Below are 5,841 nucleotides of genomic sequence, written 5' to 3'. Positions count from 1 at the left end.
TGGAGTCGTCCAGGGTCAACCAGGCTTTGGTCAAACAAGCTATGGAGTCGTCCAGGGTCAACCAGGCTATGGACCTCCCGTTGAGCAAGTGGGTTATCCACACTACTCGCAACAGCCTCCTGTGATGTCGCCAGCCGGATGGGGTCCTCAACACCAGCCGACTCATACCGTGTACGTTTTTTTTTTTTGTGATGGTAGAGGTTGAAACAAAGGTTATGATTACGAAATGGTCAAGCTTGTTGCATTCTAGTTTTAGCTAAGAAGGATATTTGATAATTAGAAATATAAAATAACATTGCTTTAAAATCTTTTTTTAGTAATTTTGATTTTAAATTACATAAGTATATCTTAACATACATCATACTTTTAAAAAATTTGGTTTGAAAATAGAATTCATTTGTTGTTAAACATCCATTCATTTTAACGATTATTATTAACTTCGTTCGAACCTGGTGGCTCAATGGTAAGTCTGTGGGCTTATAACGCTAAAATTTAGGTTTGGATACCTACGGTTGGTAAAACACAAATAGACCATTCTGTAGCCTTGTTCTCAACAACAAACAAACAAGCAAAGTGGAACCTTCCTCATTTTTTGCTAACTATTATATACACTGTTTGAAACTGAAATTTTGCTTTGAATTTACCCAAAATAATTAATAAATGGTCAATGGAAAATATATATAACGTTTCGGCTATCTCACAATGTGATCTTCAGATAAAGCATAGACGTTTGTTGAATTTCGCGTAAAGCTACTCTAGAGCTACATACGCTGGTCGTTTCCAATTTTGAAGTAATAGACTAAAGGAAAGGAAATTAGTCAACAACAGCCGCCGTCAACTCTTGGGCTACTCTCTACCAACGTATAATGCGATTGACCATCACATTATAAGGCCCCACGGTTGAAAGGGCGAGCGGACGTGGCGGGGTTCGATTCCACGACCGTAGATTGCGATATGCGAGCTACCCAGGCTAAGTGTCGAAAAACATGTTCTTTAACTATACACCAAGTAAATACTCGTTATACTTGAACTCAAAGAGTTTGCAAATAACTCATCCTCTCGTGTTGGCCTATTAATTAGTCAGTTTGAGAAACGACAATAAGATTTTATTTTTTAACATTAAAGTCTTCCTGGATTTATTTTTACTTTCATGATTCATCTGAAGATGGCGTTTCACACATGTAAACGTTCTACTTGTTTGAAACTGTGATTTAATTTACATCAACTTTTCATACGTTCTTTTTTATTTTCTTTATACTAGCTGTTAATATAATTTGTTCAAAGCAAAAATTACATGTGCAGACGTTCTATTGAGTTTTTTAACCAGTTGTTAGTGTATTTTGTATGAAACTGAAATTCCACTATGTTCTAGAACTTTTTAAAATTTCTTCTTGTGTTTACTTCCTCGTTAACGGGCCAAGCGTGGCTTAGTAATTAGTGTCAGTCTGTGGATCCGCACTTTGGGCCGTGGGTGTTATATGAGAGACGGCCAAATCCCACTAATCGATTAGAGTAGCCCACGAGGGTAGTGTTGACTAGCAGCTGCCTTTCCTCTATTCTATCACTTCAAAATTAGGGCCAGCTAACGCAGATAACTTTAGGGTAGCTTTACGCGAAACTGAACAAACAAATCCTCGTAAGAGTTCATTTATTTCTTCCATTCTTTTGTCTTAGTTGTGCATTTTACAATTAGTGTAGTAAAACTTTTTTTCATAGAATTGTCATCAGCTGGTAACTGTCTCAGCAGTATTTGAGAAGTAGTTAATTGATTCCCCATTTCCTTTATTGTCGCACTGACGGATAAGAAAAACTAGTACGTAACACGCTCAGTAGATGGCAGGGATAACTAAATTTCAATTTAAATATTTGTTTGTAATTAAGCACAAAGCCACACAATAGGCTATCTGTGCTCTACCCGCTACGGGTATCGAAACCCGGTTTCTAGCGTTGTAAGTCCGCAGACATACCGCTGTGCCACTGGGGGGCAATTTAAAGAGTATAGATTGATTTCTTTACAGAACACAGCGATTATTTTTGTAAATATTTTATAAATATGTAGAAGGAGCGTAAGTATAATTAAGTGCAAGCGTGTGCTGTTGAACAAATTTATTGAAATGATTTTACTTTGTATTTATAATTAAGCTTTGTTTTTAAAATTTCATTGAAAACAAACGCAACTTATAATATAAATAATGCAATTGTTCGGTGTATGTTTTGTGTTACTTTGCACGACTTGTATATTCTTTTTTTTTGTTTGTGTGTGTGTGCAGAATTTTGACTGAAGAAAAACCCAGAGAAAACGATAGGATGGCGGAGTGCTTCTTATTGGGGTGCTGTTCGTCGATATTGTGTTGCTGTCTTCTAGACTCTGGACTTGAGTAGTTTTGTGTATGAGCTGAAGTCAGTGTCTTATTGTTTTTCAGACTGTTACTTTCATTGTTACCTGGATCCAAACATAACTCAATGATATGATGTTTGTCTCCTAAATGAATAACATTAGTGTTCCTTGACTCGAAGGACTGCAGTGTTTTTGTCAATAGCGTAATCTTGGGATCGGTTTCGGTACAGTGTTTTCATCTCCTAGGTACATGGCTTCATTATTAGCCCAGTTTAAGTACTTATTTCGGTCCTGTCGTATAGACTCATTTTAATCTGGACTCGGGAACTGTCGGTAACTAGAAAATGTTTAATAAACATCGCAAAGGATATTGCAAGTCTCATGAACTTATAGATTTCTCTGATTTGTATAATAATCTTTCGCTTTAATTAAAAAACTTTGTAAACGCAAAGTTCAACCTTTTGAGTAGTATTCAACATTAATACACATTTGTACTTATACTGACTTTTTGGATTCGGCTGAAACAACAAGTTTGAAGTCAAAATTAACAGTTTTGTAGACATTTTAGTGATGATTAATGTAATTGAATGTTAAAGTTACAATTGCCAACTTGGTGTTTACTGTGGAGAAAGAAATATCAACTTTATGTTGGTTTAAATAAATAATAATGGTGTTACTAATCTTGATTTGTAAACGGCTCGTATAAAATAATTAAAAATTGCACTTTACCAACCGTTAACAGTCGTTCGCGTAATTTGATAACATAAATACCGTCTCAACTACTATTGTGTGAGTCGTATCTCAACCGGCCTGACGATATATGATAATAGGCCTCATTGACACTGGATATAGCAGATAAGGTGTGTTTGACGTATTGTTATACGTTTTATTTTACTTTTACTCATAAGTTCTTAGAATTAAGTTTTGTATTATATTTTTAGATATATTTACTATTCATATTCTACTGGTTTTGGGGTGTTGTGTACAATTTTAAGCGGATTATAATTATTTTCGTGTTTGACCTAAGTGGGCGGTGTATGATTAGCCAATACTTAAATATACCAGATTGTAGTCCATTGCCATTGTACGAAATATACATAATAAAATTTAAAGAAATAAAATATTTGGTAGATGGTTTCGAACTCTGTTCGAAGTTGTGTTTGCTAATGACACTGTTAGCCAATCACGTTTGATATATTACGTGTAAATATGGAAAATGTTTTATTGAGAAATAAAGTTTGTTTTCACCGTTATCTTCTGTACTTTCAATAAAAATCGTTGTACTGTCACATTCAAACCAGGATTGGCATAAAAATTGACATTGTTTAGCGATTTAATCTTGTTTACCTTTTGTTCAGAACATTTGTAGGAAGAACAAAGCCAAAGATATTAAAAAATTGTGATCAATAAGATTTAGGGCAGTGCAAGACAAGTTTTGTGATGTAATCTGATTAAGTATGGATTTCTACCACTGATATGCCACTTAAGTAAGTGTTCTTATGCAACTTTATAACCATGTACACGTTCATTTGAAGTCGGTAAAAATTTGACAGCGTTACGCCCTTTGTCAGTAATGTTCTTCTCCAAAGTATACATATCATCACTGTCTACCTTGAACAAAATACCAACAAAAGAAAGGATTAACCAACATTTTCTCCATATATATAATCTCTCTCTAGGACACACCCAGTACGAGCTTTAGGAATATATTTTACGTCTCTATCATTTACCAGATACACTGGATCTGGTGAGGAACACCCGAGTTAGAAAACGAGGAGGCATTTCCCAAACACACAATGAAGAATGAAGTTGTAGTCTATGTTGGATATTTGAGGTCAACATACCCACTTTTAAAGTGAATAAAATATTCTGAAAACTCCAGTTTTCGACATTAAGATGTTGTTATCAACATTTTCTGGACATAATATATCGGTTTAGTTATCTGAGAATCTTGATGCCGGCACGGGGTACTGTTAAAATGTTCCACACTTTCAGCTGTGGGCTCGTTATAAGAGTAACAATCAATTATGCTATTCGATTAAGAGTATCCACTTCAGGTGGTTGGTGCTTCCAAAAGTTTACCTTTCCTCTGGTCCGCATTTTATAGTTAGGAATATTTATACCCAAGCCATAGAGGCTTCTGACCTCTTTGTTTAGCCCCTTGTGTATCAGATGTCGTTCTGGTGAACAAATAAATATAGACACATCAGGAGACTATTGGGCAGCAACTCCAGGTTCGCAGTTTAGTGTATTATGATACGTAATTCACATTTTTTAGTACGTAAAAATAAATTGCCTTGCCAAAAGTACTGTCATGTGATCAGTATAGGGGGGGTCCTAGTGATATCTTTTGAATGTACTGTAGCACCACCCTTAGCATGAATAGTTGCTGTTCTGAGGCATGTTCTCAACTAAGTTTCAAATTTCTGGTGTAATTAATTTTCATTTTTGTTTCTAAAGCTTGAAAGATGATTTTCTATGGAGTTAATTTGGGGGCTTTGAGTGTGTTTTTCCAACACGTGTTCGTTCGAAATATCTTTGTAGACATGGGAATTCAGAAGTTCGGACACTTTAGAGATGTGTTTTATGGAGAATCTAACCCATACTGTATAATGTCGATCACGATCCTTTATGGTTTACACGACACAGTCAAGATCCATATATTCGCAATTCTGCTCCCGACCCCATATTTGACCATTACTTTTAAACTACTTGCAGTAGTTCTCACTACTCCACAAAATTCGCGATCAATCGTTACACTCGGCAAAATGGTGCCGAACATTCTGGATGGTAATGTACCATGTGTATAATGCAGTTTTTTCAAAGTGTCCATATACGTGGAAATCACGCTACACAGACTGCTCAGTTGGGGCCCGTTCACATGTAGATGTAGCAAAGTCACTAAATTGGTTGCAGGACGATTTCCGGTACTTTTAAAGCAATACCAACCTGAATATTAAGTTCAGAAAGCACTTTCCACCAACCTGAACGTTTCATGCACACTATACCTTGCGTGTGACCGAGTATTGCGACTGTTTCAAGTATTGATTTTTTTTCAAATTCTGAATACTTATAATCTCTCCTTTTTCAAATTTCAGATGTTTGAGATTTTGCATACACTTTTCCAATACTGGTCTACCTATCTTGTGTGTCGAAATTTACACTCTTAAAGAGCATGTTTAGCCTCATGTTCAAGGGGCGACAGGATATTTTGGACAAGGTTATGTATATGCATTATTGATCACACTAGTTGTTTGCATTTTTAGGATGTTAAATTTTTTTCTTCCTTTTGTGCGAAATGCTTGAGGTTAATAAATTATTACTGTAGAATATTTCAGTAATTTCTTTGTTCTAACCATTCTTTCTTTACTGCTTAAAAATCAATTTTACTCAACAAACATAAAAAAATAAGTAATTTCTAAGTTATAAATCTCCTTTATAGAAGTAGCAATTAAAACGTATACTTTTATTACAGTATATCCTTTTGCGGGGAAATACAGAAA

At 35.2% G+C, this 5,841-nt stretch overlaps 1 long non-coding RNA gene across 1 annotated transcript; it reads left to right on the top strand.

Annotated features, from left to right (window-relative positions):
- Positions 1-6: 6 nt before the first annotated feature.
- LOC111088094 lies at positions 7-3,591 on the top strand. The gene is made up of 2 exons (XR_002612693.1): positions 7-171; positions 2,271-3,591. It is a non-coding gene; the product is annotated as an uncharacterized LOC111088094 (long non-coding RNA).
- Positions 3,592-5,841: the final 2,250 nt, after the last annotated feature.

The sequence above is a fragment of the Limulus polyphemus genome, unplaced genomic scaffold (genome assembly GCF_000517525.1).
Source record: "Limulus polyphemus unplaced genomic scaffold, Limulus_polyphemus-2.1.2 Scaffold3108, whole genome shotgun sequence".
NCBI classification, from domain to species: domain Eukaryota; kingdom Metazoa; phylum Arthropoda; class Merostomata; order Xiphosura; family Limulidae; genus Limulus; species Limulus polyphemus.
This window is presented reverse-complemented; position numbering and strand designations above follow the sequence as displayed.